The sequence below is a fragment of the Felis catus genome, chromosome A3 (genome assembly GCF_018350175.1).
Source record: "Felis catus isolate Fca126 chromosome A3, F.catus_Fca126_mat1.0, whole genome shotgun sequence".
NCBI classification, from domain to species: domain Eukaryota; kingdom Metazoa; phylum Chordata; class Mammalia; order Carnivora; family Felidae; genus Felis; species Felis catus.
Genome location: NC_058370.1, coordinates 52,583,520 through 52,598,780, shown reverse-complemented (window position 1 = coordinate 52,598,780; position 15,261 = coordinate 52,583,520). Strand labels below are relative to the sequence as shown.

The following is a 15,261-nucleotide window of genomic DNA, read 5'->3' as shown; positions in this document are numbered from 1 at the left end:
GCCATCAGTCCAAAGGATGGAAGATTTGCTAGGTTCTGAAAACCTAATAGGTTTGCCTGCTGAGGTTAAGTGTCCTTTAGGACCCCAGTTAATGAGAGTAAGATTTTGAAAAAATTCCTTTTTATTGGCAAGGGAGGTCTGGCAGGGGCTGCCAGATAACTGAAGAACTACTAGGGGACCATATCTTGTTTATCTGGCAATGATCAATGGGGGGTGGGCAGGTGGATAAGAATCATTGGTGGAGGTGTATGTAGCAAAAGAAGCTACTGAAATGAATGTCAAATTTGTTTTATAGTTTTTGTTTAGGCATGTGGTGAAGATATATCTGTGCTGTGATTTTTAAACATTCAGAATTGTTCATAGTGGTTACACAAATAGGAGGGAAAGGTGACACAAAAGGAACAGAAGTATTCAGCTTTAAGCAATCTCTCCATTCAGTAAGAGGGCCTTTTGGTGGAAGCCAGATGTCTCCAGTCCAAAAAGAATCATTAATGGTTAGTGGTGGGACGCAGAGCCACAACTAACCAGTAATGTAACCAACTTAAAGAAAGAGGGGGGGGTCTATGATATTAGCCCAATGAAATGATGAAAAAGCAATAGAGGTCTGGATAAAGAGAAACATTAAGAAAAACATTACCTTAGCCAAGTTTTGAGAAACCACAGATAAATATGCTAAAAACCTGTTTTCTGGGGTTGGTGATGCTCCAACATGGTGCATGACTTCAGTGGCATTTTGATCAAGCTTCTTAAGTTGTTCCCAGGTGACATCATTTGCCTTGGTCGTTCGAAGGCATGGTCTCCTCTATTGTCCTTGTAAGGATAAATTAACCATTGGAGAAAGAGAGGTGAAGGGCTGATCCTTCCAACTCATAATATGGTTATAATCAGATGGGCAGGCACCCTGTGTGGTCCTGATGGGAGAAGAACATGTGCATATTGCCTTCCCCGTGTTATCAGTTCATAAGGTTCTTTCCAAGAATTATTGCCTTGTATGTCTTTGAGTAAAACCTTGGTTCATGGAGTCGAGCCAGGAGATGGTTTAAAATGCTGTTTGGCAGCTGTGAGTCCTTGGAAAACACAATTCTAAAAAATTAGAGTGTATAAGGCTTTATGCAGTGAATTCCAAGGGGAGGAATTATGTGGGTTTCCCCTTTTTTGTTTGTGAAGCATTTCTTTTAAACTGGCATGTGTACATTCTATAATAGCTTGTCCAGTAAGGTCATTTAGTTGTTAGCAAAATTTAGCTCCTTCAACACTGAGAAGTTTTAAATAAGTCATCAAAGACCTGAAAAACTACAAAACATAAGCTTTGGTTTTCCTGGCAGACAAAAAAAGGAAAAAAGAAAACACCTTGTTTACATTTTCTTATTAAGAGCAGATCACAGTCCAAGAAAACTTTGTAATTTGAATAGAGGGGGAAGCAGAATTCCAATTTTATACCAGTGTACTTTTAAAATTCATTCATTCCAACCTTGGTCCATCCTGACCACACATAAAATTTATTTTCAAAGATTTCCTTTCATGAACCTTCTATAACTTTCTTTGCATTCAGATTTTGCCCCACGTCATTTCTCTCCAAACAACCAGTCTCATTTAGGACAAAATTACATTCTTTTACCTTTAGTAAAAAATGTATTTCATTCCTTATATCTTTCTTACATACCTCCTACTTTCCTACATACACAGTTGCTTTCCTTATTTCCATCAGTCTTAAGTACACTTAGCAGAATTTTAACTCTTAGAAACCTTAGCCTCCAATGAAAACTTAGTAACCAATTGAGAAACATTACAACAGTTTTTAGATGGTAAATTTATCAAGTAAGCACAAAGAAGGTTTTCCATAGTAAAATCTTAAAAAAACATGAAGCATGTTTACCAGACCCAAATAGACTTGGTTGTTCTGCAATAAGCACAAACCTACATCTACTAATCAGTGCCTTAGCTTTTTATCTTATTAGATATCCAAAGAATTCAATCCCATTTATGGTGCAAATAAAACTTTAAAGTTTCAGGTTACCAAAGACTTTGAAAGCTATCTCAATTACCCATGAAAAATTTGAGACAGAATTAACTATTATTCTAAGTCATCCTTTTGCTAACAAATTATAACAGAGATAACATGAGATTATTTGGCCTTTAGCAAACCAAGATAGAATAAAAAGTTTTTTATTTAATGCTGATAAACAGGTCTGTATCAAACAACAAACTTAGATTAGCTTAAACATCCAATACATTCTGTATCCACTAAAAAGTTAATTTGTTAGGGGCACCTGGGTGGCTCAGTTGGTTAAGCATCTGACTTCGGCCTAGGTCATGATCTCATCAGTCCCAAGTTTGAGCCCTGTGTTGGGCTATGTGCTGACAGCTCAGAGCCTGAAGCCTGCTTCAGATTATGTGCCTCTCTCTCTTTGCTCTTCCCCCACTCACACTCTGTCTCTTTCTCTCAAAAATAAAATAACACATTAAAAGATAATTTGTTGTTCCCATTGTAAGTTTTTACCTGGGACACCAGTGGGGGAATCTGAAGTAGGTGGTCCAAGGGGGTGCTCTTTGCTTCATGACATTGAGGATAGGAGGAGGAACATATGGTGCCTGAGGCACTGAGGAGCCAGTATGCAGGGAGCACCCCAGGTGGTACAGAAACAGGAGGAGGGGGAGGGGAAGGCAGAAGATGTGAGGTGCTAATAGAAGGCAGAGAAAGAGGACTCCTGGTTCTAAACCTTGTAAACTCAGACAGAGGAGCAGGCACCAGGTTTTTGTTTTGTTTGTTTTCCACCAACTAGTGGAATTAGGCAGTCCATGTCAGGCTAGAGAAGACAGGGAATTTCCTGAAACAAAGGGAGTTTCAGCAGCTGCTTGGGAATATTCTTTAAAGTTGCCATCCTGAGGTAGACTAACCACAGTTGGCTCCAATTATCATAGCCATTAACCTGGGAAATGAATGAGGGACAGGCCCTCACCTTTATTAAAAACAGAAGGGGCACCTGGGTGGCTCAGTCGGTTGAGCGTCCGACTTCAGCTCAGGTCATGATCTCACGGTTCATGAGTTCGAGCCCCACGTCAGGCTCTGGGCTGATGGCTCAGAGCCTGGAGCCTGCTTCTGATTCTGTGTCTCCCTCTCTCTCTGCCCCTCCCCCATTCATGCTCTCTGTCTCAAAAATAAGTAAACATTAAAAAAAAAAAAACAGTAGGAGAAAGTCAGCATCCCCTTCACTATGGATGGCCTGTGTTTCCTCCAGCAACTGGGTTCTATTAGGAGGTGGCATATTTAGATAATTATTATCCAATATATCAGGAGGGAGTTTACTGGCCTTGTTCCTGACCAAACACACTCTGCAAGAGGCCCATAGGTCCAGGTCCTGATTTAGAGCCATGAAGGCCTAGACCTAGGGTACCTCTGTCCATTTGCCCTGTTTAATAAGGTCATGTAGTGTTACAGGAGATCATTTCCTTCCCAAATTTCAGTCTGAATTGTTTCCAGTGGGTTAAAAAGGCATCCCAAGGGAGAGTCCTTGGAGACTGAAGACAAGCTTCCATGTTCCTCCTCGAGAGAGGCCTTGCTGAGAAGGCCAAGAAGAAACTGCCGTTTCAACCCATGGAAAACACTGGAAAAGCTTTGCAAGGGGGAATTACCCAATTTTGTAATGTAGGTAGTTGGTAGGGGACATTGATAGAAAACAATAAAGACAGAAATCCATCATGATCTAAGTGACATTCCAACACATATAGAAAAGTGAGGTGAGAGCCCCTTGGATATACATTAACTAGGTAAGGAAAGCATGGTCTGCTGTTTTCAGCAAGGCCAGAAAGCAGTGTTCTGCTTTGCAATGTGTTCCCTATGGTTTCCTAACCCAGGACATAGCTATTTGATTCCCCAAAATTCCTTATCTGTAATATAGGAAAAAAATGATACTATCTCTCTGGCATGGCTATGGTAAGAACTTTAAAATTATAGTAACACAAGTAAAGCACTTAGAAATTGAGCCCAATATATTTGAGCCTTTAATAAGTGTTAGCTGCTTATTGTTTGACTTAATTCATTTGGGGGTCCATGGTTTCCTTGCATGGTAATTTCCATAAGAGGGCAAATATTAACATGTAAGCCTTGAAAATATCAGAGAAAGGAAAAATGCAGTTTAAACTGTGAGTAGCAGTGCTTGCTTCAGCAGCACATATACTAAACTGTGAGTAGCATAAACTCATAAGCAAATGTAGCTATCACTTTGTGAAATAAATTAAAACAAACAGATTTTGAAAATGTGCAAGATAACCATGTGTAAGGACATTTTATGATAATAGAATTGTGTAAGGCACCCAGGTAGTTCAATTAAACAAACAAAACAAAACAAAAAAATGTTTACTTTGCAATTACCAATAAATGGAATCCTAAACAAATTTTAAAGATCCATTGCATTTTTAACCTTTGACTTATATTCTATCAGAGCATTATGAACATCATAAACCAGGAATGGCAAAAGGTTTCATCTTTTAGCCAACTATTATCAATTGGAACTCTTTGAAAAATGTTAAGAAGGATTCTGAGAACACATTTCGGTTCATTGGAAAGAGTTTCCTGATCAATTATTAGCACACACTACAGATATACAGGGAAAGTGATGCTGCACATGCCATAGAATTACTCTTCCTTGTAATTCCAAATTTGTAATTCCAAAATAGTTTACCAGTGCCAGAAAATAGACAGCCATATAGCAAACAGTTTGGAACCAAAGGTCTGTCTGTGTTGTCAGTGAGATCTGCTGGAGATAATGACCAGGGCTTTCATTGGCTACTTCTTTCACCTCCTCTTTCCATTGTTAAGCACTTAGATGTAGCCTGATGCTCGACTTACCTTAGCGGGTCCTATATCAAGGGAACCGAGGGACAGGATCAGTGTACATCCTGTCCTTGTTTGTGGCACACATCTGAGGCTTCAGAATCACAAAGAATCCTGCAAGAAAAGCCTAAAATAAGCAGAGTCATCGAGTGTCAACAAATAGAAAGCAACGATCAAGGTCTCATAAAACCACTTGCCTGGAATCTTGTGAGTATTACCCAAAAGTCCTTATATGGAATCACCAGATTAGTTTCCTTCAAGGAGAATATAAAGCAAGGTCAGGAAGATGGAATGAAAGCCGATTACTTTCTACAGCTCATAAAGGAGAAATCTGTTTTTCAAAGATCTGAAGGAGAAAAAAGATACTTTTCTGCCCCTAGTCCCAAATTTCCCAAGGCCTCTGTCCATTGTTCCTGTGGTGGCCTTACTGGATTAAAAGTTTAACTCTTTCCTCAAAATTAACTTAAATTCTCTCTGAGCACACTATTGCCAGGTCTTTCCCCTCCCTGCAGGTGGGAGATACTGCTGGTCTACCTCCACAGAGTAAGGCTCCCAATCTGTGTCTGTCAAATAACAGAGACCATCCTAAAACAGGGTTCAGATGAACCAAGACACTTAGGTCTCAGGTTCTCTGCCAAGGGTGTCATGACTGAGCCAGAATTCCCTGCCTGTTCAATGGACGTTGTTTTGAAAAAGTTGAAGGGCACAGTGGCAGCAGATTCAGGAGCCCAGGCAAGCAGCCTACAGGGATGACCATAGGCCTTCTTTGCCTTTCTGTGGCTACAGAAAGAATTCTCTCCTCCTAACTTACTATCTCCAGAAAAGGTTCAGGCTAGGCAACCATAGACATTTAGTTCTGGGAGTTGAAGGACAATGCGCAGGCTCTCTGGAGCCTCAGGCCAGGGAGCTGTGACATTGAGTTGTGACACTCCAAAGCCACAGGAGAAACAGGAGCCTGAGGTAGTGCAGAGCATCTTGCATAACCCACATCTTGCATAAGTGAGGCTCAGAGGTTCTCTGAAACCCCCACCCCCTTCCCGAGTAACTCCCGTTACTGAAACCCCCACCCCTTCCCGAGATGCCAGAACTTGGGTGGTGGAGACAGTCCCTGTGTGGCCAGCATGATCAAGTGAGTGAACTGCATCAGGTCAATTCTGTGACATTCCAGAGCTGAAGTTCTCCCCTCAGGTGGGCACTAGTAGTGTTAACTACTACCCCCAGTAACCTCCTGAAAGCTGCTCTATAGGGCAGTGTGGGCTCCTGGGCCCTTCACCTTGCCTTGGAGCCCAACAAAGTTGTGTCAGAATGCAGTAAATAGGTGGATGGGGAAGCAAGATACATCCCTGGCCCAAAGGGACACATTCACATTCCACCAAGACAGGGGACTGGAACTAGGGGCCTGCAGGGGGGCACTCATGGGCTAGTGTCCTGGGCAAGTCCTATCTCATGCATGCCTCCACTGGCTTAGCTGTGATTGAGGTTGGACCCAGAGGGCTTGAAATCAGGAGGAAACTCCCACCTTCACAGTGCACAGGAGAGCTGACCACGTGCCAATTCCATTTTCCCACAACAAAATACACAGGCTGGGGCTTTGTCTGTAAGTAGTAGCAATGACGATATGCTGTTGGGGTTAAGGTCGCACAGAAGGCAAGCTGTGATTCAGAAAGAAAAAGATGTGTCTTCCTATTTGATGGGTAGATAAGCACATTTAAAGTCAGTTAATGACAATAACAAAAATCAGGATCCCACTCTGTGCCAGTTATCAAACCAGCACTGTGGAGGCCCTGAGATAAATGGAATGTGGTTCCTGAGATCAAGAAGCTGAAACTAGTTTGTTTATAGATTTCCAGGGCACCACTATTTTCCTGTGTCATGGAAATTGTTTTCACCAAACTTATTATGTTTAGATGATCTTTTAAGAAAGAATTTGGTTTTTAAATAAATGTTATTTAATTTTTCAATCAATGTAAGAAGTTTTAAAAGTTTAAAACCCAGGGGAGTCCTTTCTGCTGGTGTACAGAATAATAGTTTCTTCCCTTAAGCCAAAAATAATAGATTAATGAACTGGTTCCAATAACAAAACAAACAAAATTGCTTGAAAATCCTGACAATGCAAAGAAATTCTATTACATACAACAAGCATACTTTTGGGCCAGGGATGTATCTTGCTTCCCCATCCACCTAAATGTGAAGCTGAGCATGGAGGAAGAAAAAAAGGACATTTAAAGGTACCCAGGGGAAAAAAGGCTTGGTGTAGCAGGGCACCGACCACTGCTGGGTGTGGTGGGGAAAATGCCCACCTCCTCGCCTGTGAAGGTCAGAAGCGGGGACCTGAGGGAACTGAAGATAAACAGCCCTGTCGTGAACTTGGATTCTTTAAAATATTCTGAAAAAAAAGTGTTCTGAAGAAAACTTGTCTCTCTGTACCAGGAGACAGTGAGGAAGCTTGACTATGTTTTCGTGGGTTATGGATGGAAAAAAGTGTCCCCTACAGATTTGTAAGCTTGAGTCTGTGCTACAGATCAAATTCTACAACCCACTGGGCCCAGCAACCCCAAAACAATAAATTAACATAAAAATAAGTCACAAATTAGAAATAGCTCTGGTCCACCTCACAGGGGCACATCCAAACCTCAGACAGACAAGCCCGCAACCAGACCACATAGGACTCTGACATGTGTCCCCACAGAAAACAAACTCACAACTCCAAAATTAAAACCTCATTTATAAAGAACCAGCAGAAAGGGCAAACAGCATATGAAGACTTCTTAGAACTTTAGGTAATATGACTATGAAGCCATCAATATTTTAAAGTTTATATTACGCATAGCCAGAGACAGAATTGTATGTTTAGAGAAGCAAATACCCTGAACAAGCCGATAGTTATAGAACGTCCTTTTAAAAAACTAGACAAAATATTTTTCAAATATATCTTGTATTTGATGTGGTACTGGAACCCATGTGAGGCTGGAACCCACCAACCTTGAGATCACAACCTGAGCCAAAATCAAGGGTCGTATGCTCAACCAACTGAACAACCCAGGTGCCCCTACATGAATTTTTGTTTAAATAGTGTGAAGAACACCTATAAACATTCTCCTAGATTCAACAAGGAATAAGATTTTGCTGCACCTATTCCCCACCCTTTCCCTCTATTTACAAATAAATGTATAATATTTTAAAGGAACATCAGAATGTAAATTGAGGTCACTGTGACACTTCACCTCCTACATACTGCAGTTGGTATTTCCTAAAAGTAAGGACATTCTCTTCTCTTATTAGAACACCACTAGGCAGGCAATCTATGTTCAGACTTCCCCAACTTGCCCAATAATGTCCTGTAAAGCTGCTTTTTTTCCTGTTAAGAACTCAGTAAACATCCTTGCGTTGCCTTTTGTTATGTCTCTTTTGTCTCTTATAAATCTGAATCAGTACCCCTGGCCCAAACCATTTTGTTCTCTTTTGTTGTCTATTTCCCTGATATTGATTCTTTTGAAAAATTCAAGCCAGTTATTTCACAGAACAGTCCACATTCTGGTTGCATCCAATTCTTGATGATGAAATTCAGGTTAGACTTTGTTACTAGAAAATGCCCCAGGTGATGCCTCTGATATCTGGCTGCATCGCAGCTGGCACACAATCCAGGTCATTCTGCTATCAGGAATGCTAATTTACACTTGGTGGAGGTCATCACCTCCCCATCTCTTCATTAGAAAGTACGTTTTCTCCTCTATAATCTGCTGTGAGTGGATACTTTGTATGAATATCCTATTTCTCTCAACACTGTATCTAATGGTGGTTAGCATCCACTGGTGCTGTTTTTATATCTACCACTCCTTTTACATTTATTAGCTGTATTCATCCACAAAGAAGATCAGCTGAAATGCTTTAAAAGCAGTCACAGAGCCCAGCAGAGCAAACAAAAATGTTGTCTGGAGGATCCTACCTTCAAAATAGAACTAAAGAAGTTCCACATTTCAAGTGTTCCTGACCATAAATTGTGCTGAGAAGCCAGAGCAAATGTGCTGAAGTATGAATATGCAGGACTGACCTGCTGAATGATGAGGCACGAGCTCAGGGGCAACAGGTAGCTCTCTCAACATCTGACCTCCCAGTCTGGGGCCATGAAAACCCTGGAGTCATTTTGATTGAAGATGCAATTTCAGTATACCCACATAAACGAAGTACAGCCACAAGATTTATTATTTAGAGATCCCAGAAGGGAGGTGATGCAATGAGCCCAGGGAAGGGCTGTCTTCAGTCCCAGGTCACCAGCAGGCAGGAGATCAAGAGCGGGGTAGCAAGCATCTCTTACAAGGTGATCAGGATGGTCGTCACTGACTTTTCGTGGGCCTAACCCTAAGTGGTTATTTTAGAAGGTGCCCTGGTAAAAGTCAAGCAGGAACTTATGGTGGGCATCCTAAAATGAATTTCAGACCCTGGGTGTGAGCAAGTTGTCATACTGTGAAATCCCTGGGCAGCAACTCAAAATAGCTGTTTTCACATCACAAGTGACCCCTCAATGCCTAGACTTTAGTCTTTAGGGAAACTCATGGGCACTGTCCAGACAGCAGAGATAATGAAAGCTGCTGACATGGATTGGTCACCCAGCACGTGAAACATATGAGCAAAGCATAAATGCCAAACAATATAATTCAACAAACAACAGTTCGAAATCCTGTCAAATCTTCCCCCTCATTTGTTGCAGTCCAGCCAAGAAAATAAATCAAAGCCCTTGGATAAGATAGTTGTACCTGTTGGGCTGTCTGAACTTGTCCAGAATTATTAATACATATGCATCAGGGGGTGGCCTTTATAGGACATACACCTCCTTGCTGGGCCAATAAGTAATCTAAAGCCACATGGTTATCTAAAACCATCTGCATTAAGAAATCACTAAGAAATGCACTAACAAACAAGACTATTAGAGGGCTTAACAGGGAGATTATGGAGCCCTGAGCAGTGACTATGGGGAAGGGTGGTGTGGGAAGGTGACCCTGCGGCTTTGTTCTTGAAGTGGGGAGTGCTATGCCAGGTGCACCTCTAGCCAGGGAAGGGTCCTCTCAACAGAAATTAAAATCACTAACTCCTAGTAGGATGCATGATATGGACCAATCTAACAGGTGTGATGACAGCAAGCAATTGAGTGATGTGTTAAAAGGGCCCCACAAAGTGGTAAGACTGGACACATACCTTGGCTTCCCAAAGCTTAAAGGCACAGCAGAGAGCAGCCTGCCTCACAGTCAAGTAGCAAGCAAGGGGGCCTGGGATAAACATAGCTAACTATGCCAAATGGGGATCAACAGCAGGGGATTCTGATAAATAAATTCTGTTCAGTTCACAACCAAGTCCCGAGGAGTATTCACCATCATCAACTGCCATGTGTTCCTGGATGTAATCTCTGCTACAGGAGAAGGTCACAGAGATAGCATTCAGGATGAGGCTGTGCCCTGGGGTGTCATGGGCTAGGGTTCTATCATGTCCAGAATCCTCAAGTCCCATACTGTTGGTATGGTCATGTCTCAGATTTCATGCCATTGTGGACATGGGCATTGCCATCTCCAGCATAGCCACAGTCAAAGGGAGCCATGCTATAGTAGAGTGGCTCTCCCAGGGAGCCACTTAGGAGGGGGACTGAGGGGCCAAGAGGTCTAACAGGGTCTCATGGATTTAAAACGCCCTGATTAAGGTTTGCTTGCCCTGCCAGGAGAATTTATCACAAATTCTCAATAAATTTTGGGGGTCCTCAGAGATGCACCTCACAAATGATTGGGTGGTGCTCTCCTCCAAGGCATGAGTCTCCATCATTGAACAGAACAGCTGGAGGCACACGTATAGCCGTGGTTTTAAGAAAATTTAGTGATATGCGCTTGGCAGTTTGATGTTTGGCCTTGTCTTGCCAGAGATTGGTGTGAACTGCATACACCTATCAGTCAATTAGCATTGAAATTAGGGAAGTGTAATGGCCTGTTCCAAGAGGTGAGGATGCTGGTGATCATTTGGGCAGGGCTGGTGGCCTTTAAGCATTTGTGCCATTGGTCCCATTTAAGAGAGAGGGCTTGAATTGCCGGCTAGTATCCACATGTGGCGTCCTTTCAGGTGTAGCCCCTCCAGAACTGACTTCCAACACTAGCCTTCCCCTGACTCTGGGTGCAATTGCAGGCGAGTGGCCAGGCAGTTTCAGCAACTCTCTAGTGTTGCCTCTCTGGGATCCAGGCGAAGCCCCATGACCCAGATGGCATGGCACACAAGGCACAGAGTAAGACCAGCAGCAGCAAACATCCGTATGCTATAATTTCATGCCTGTGCACTGACTGCTCCTCGTAGTGATTTACTATGGGACCATTGTGGGTCAGCTGCTTGCTGGTATCCCAAAGTGGGATAGGACAAAGTGTTGTGACTGTCACAACACACGATCATCTAACATTTCTGGTGTCAGGCATCCTGAGCTCCTTATCGGCTTTTAGGGTCTCACTTCGTGTGGGGAGGTGTGGTTAGGAAAAATGAGCTATCCACTGAAGCCACTAAACTTCGGAATTTCAGCTGGAATTTGCATATCAAGTGGGTAAGTGTGGCCCAGCAGCAGTAGAGGGGGTCTTTGTTTTTCTAATGGGCCAGGACTACCTACAACCAGGGGATCATCACTAACCACCTGTCCCCCATTGGGTCACCAGTGAATATCGGAAAGCAAGATGTTTGACGTTTGAAATCGGGAAGGGGACTCAAAAATGTCGGAAAACATGTAAATAATATCTCCCATAAGGTGAAGGCATTAGATTCGTGTGATAAGAATCAGGCAGCAGGGCCAGACAAGCCCATTGGTGTGAGGAGAGTGGTGGCCATATGGCCAAGAGTTTAAAGTGTCCCTGCAGCAACGAAGTTCATTTAGGAGTCCGTATGTTGCCCTGTCACTTAAGGAGCAAAGACTTTAAAAGACCACTGTGACATTCAATAATGCCAGAGGACTGTGGTGGTATGGAATGTGAAATTTCCATTGGATGTCCTGAAGTAGGGCCCAGGGCAGTAAAATGAGATCCTTGAACTGAGTCAGTGGTATCAAGAGGGCTGAATGGGGGCAGGACATACTTAGAAAAGAAATATTATCTGCTCTATGAAAATGTTCCTTGTGGGTGTAGCAAGCAGTAGGCTGGTAAAAGTATCCACACAGGTAATAGTGAAGTGGGTAGTGCCCACTAACAGAGGAAGTGGTCCTATGAAATCAGACTGCCAGTGGCTGAAAAGGCAGTCCCCTCCCTGAACTGAAGCATGACCTGAAAATTTCCAGTGTTTGGCTTGAGAGTATAGTTTGCAATTCAGAACAATGCATTTTGCAAGGGCTGTCAACTGCCCTACAGTGGGCCCAGACCAGTGTGGCAGCAGCTCCCCCCCGACCTGAAGAGACATGGGAAGAGTAAGTAGTGAGGGAGAGGTAACTAAGAAAGGCCAAAATGGTGGAGGTGAGACCTAGAGAATGACGGGGGCGTGGGGGTGGGAGCTTTGGTTTTATGATGGAAAGTGGAGCCTGTAGAGTTGTTGGTAGAGTCAAAAGTTGAAAGCCCCAAACGGTTGGTGACCATTATTAGGGGAGAGGCATCCACCTTGTGGTTAAGTACAGCCTCTGGTATGGTCATTTGTATGTGCTGAAATGGTAGTAATCTTAACTGTGACTGGTTCAGAAAATGGAAATAAGTCCAGTATGGGTACAGCACAGGCATGGTGGAGAGGAAGATGATAGTAGATGAAAAGGGATTTCCATCAGGGACCAGATTCTCTCTTCCTTGAAGCTGTCTTTGGAATCACTGGTAGAATCATATTTCTCTACATTTGGAAAAAATGCCATTTTTTAAATATCTCATACTTCTACCCAAACCTAGAACAATTTCTAAAAGAACTCAGGCAAAACATACATCCCATTTAGGAAGAAGAGGTAGCACCAACAGGTATGGCGGGCAACACCTGCCAAAGTTGGTTTCACTGGCCTGTCAGGATTTTCTACAATTAGAATCACTTCTTAAAGTTATGACTATGTCTCCATGGCCCTATTAAAGCCATCCTGCCAGACTGGTAACCTGTTAATTTTGTTTTTAAATAGCATCTACGAATCTACAAATGCTAAAGAAAATATGTGTAGTGGCTCTGGATGTGCATGAAATAGACTACATATCTCTGAAGCATCAAGTTTACTTGAATATTCCGGGTGGAGACAAAATATTGTTATATGAAACATTAATAGATATATCACAAGGAAGAATGGAAAACTCATTTTAATTTTTTATAAGAATTTATTTTCTAAAGTGATTTTAGGTTCACAGAAAAATCGAGAGGATGGTATAGAGATTCTTCGTATATCCCCTCCCAATGTATGCCTAGCTTCCCCATCATGGATATTTCCCACCAAAGACTGAATTCCAGTTCAAGATTACGATGTAGGAAGATCCTGAACTCAAGCTCCTCTCACAAACTCACTAAGTCTATAGCCACATATGGAACAATTTCCTGAATAAAAAACCTAAAGGCTGACTGAGCAACAGCTATGGATTGGGCAAATGGGAGGACCACATTGAAGTAGGTAGAGAGACTGGGACAAAATCTCACCAAAAATCCTACCTTTGGTGCTGCAACTCACAGCTGGGAGGAAAATCAAAACCCACAGTTTCTCCCTGAAGAGCCCACATTGAGCACCCCAACTTTTAAGGCATACACCTGAGAAATGGGTCTCTAAAACATCTAACTTTGAAAACCAAGGAAGCTCATGTCCCAAGACCCATAAGACTGTATATAGCAAACTGAGAAACAGCTCTTAAGGGGCTCATGTGCTCAGACTCCCCCACCCCAGGGCTCAACACAGAGGCAGCTGACCACTCCCAGACTTAAAGTGAAGGAGGCCCACCTGTTTAATGACACCAAATAGCAAGTGATGGTGAGGATTGTGCACTGTTGATGGGAAGGTAAATTGGTGCAGCCATTATGAAAACAGTATGGAAATTTCTCACAATATTAAAAATCCATCTACTATATGATCCAACAATTCTACTTTTGTGTATTTAATGAAGAACATGAAAACACTAATTAAAAAAATGCATGCACCCCCATGTTCACTGCAGCATTATTTACAATAGCCAAGATATGGAAACAACCTAAGTGTTCCTCAATGAATAAATTGACAAGGGATTTGTGGTGTACATATACAATGGAATATTATTCAGCCATTAAAAAAGGGGGGGGTGCCTGGGCAGCTCAGTAGGTTTAACGTCTGACTTTGGCTCAGGTCAAGATCTAATGGTTCATGAGTTCGAGTCCCACATCAGGCTCACTGCTGTCAGTGTGGAGCCTGCTTCAGATCCTATGTCCCCCCTCTCTGCCCTTCCCCCTCTCACACACATGTGCCCACACATATGTGTTGTCTCTCTCTCTCCCTCTGTGTCAAAAATAATAAACATTAAAAACAAAACATAAACAAAAAGAGAATAAGGGGCACTGTCTGGCTCAGTTGGTAGAGCATGTGACTCTTGATCACGAGGTTAGGAGTTCAAGCCCCACATTGGGTGTAGAGATTACTTAAAAAAATAATGAAATATTGCCATTTGCGACCATATGGATGGACCTCAAAGGCATTATTCTAGCTGAAATAAATCTGACAGAGAAAGACAAATACTGTATGATCTCTCTTCTATGTGAAATCCAGAAAAAAATATACATGTATTTTTTAAAGTAAGCTCATAGGTACAGAAAACAGATTGGTGGTTGTCAGAGGTGAGGAGAGGTGAGGAGAAAGTGTTATGAGAAATGAATGAATTGTTTTGGTTACATAAAATAAATTTTTAAAAAATATCCTCCCCCCAAAAAGAAATAAAATAAAACAGCTATTTTAAAAATACTCCATACCTTCAAAAAGGTAGAGTAAAGTGTGATCATGGTGGCAGAGATATGTAAGATATATAAAAGACCCAATTAAACTTTCAGAGATGAAAAAAAGAAACAACATCAAATATGGACAACACTATGAACAGGATAAGCAACAGACTGGACAGTGCTAAAGAAAAGATTAGTAAACTTGGAGGTGTAACAAAATAGAAATTATTCAAAATGAAACACAGAAGATTAGGGGAAAAATATAATGAAGCATCATTAAACTATGGGACATTGTGGGGGTGCCTGAGTGGCTCAGTCGGTTAAGCATATGACTTCGGCTCAGGTCATGATCTCACAGCTCATGAGTTCAAGCCCCGCATCAGGCTCTGTGCTGACAGCACAGAGACTGGAGCCTTTTTCAGCTTCTGTGTCTCCCTACCTCTCTGCCCTTCCCCCACTCACACTCTGTCTCTCCTTCAAAAATAAATAAACATTTAAAAATAAAAATTAAAAAACTGTGGGACATTGTGCAGTCTAACAAATGTGTAGTGTGAGTCTCAAAATGGGAGGAGAAA

The 15,261-nt window shown here is 42.1% G+C and overlaps 1 protein-coding gene and 1 long non-coding RNA gene across 2 annotated transcripts in view; one reads left to right on the top strand and one right to left on the bottom strand.

The window, feature by feature from the left end:
• Nucleotides 1–586: 586 nt before the first annotated feature.
• On the bottom strand, nt 587–5,768 carry LOC123384404. The gene is made up of 3 exons (XR_006595445.1): nt 5,646–5,768; nt 4,850–5,088; nt 587–810 (listed from the first exon to the last, which is right to left on the bottom strand). It is a non-coding gene; the product is annotated as an uncharacterized LOC123384404 (long non-coding RNA).
• SULT1C3 (sulfotransferase family 1C member 3) overlaps nt 4,904–15,261 on the top strand; it is a 49,713-nt gene continuing 39,355 nt past the window's right edge. The window contains exon 1 of the mRNA XM_019826951.3: nt 4,904–5,041. The gene's annotated coding sequence lies outside the window, so the exon portion shown is untranslated. The remainder of the gene's footprint in view (nt 5,042–15,261) is intronic.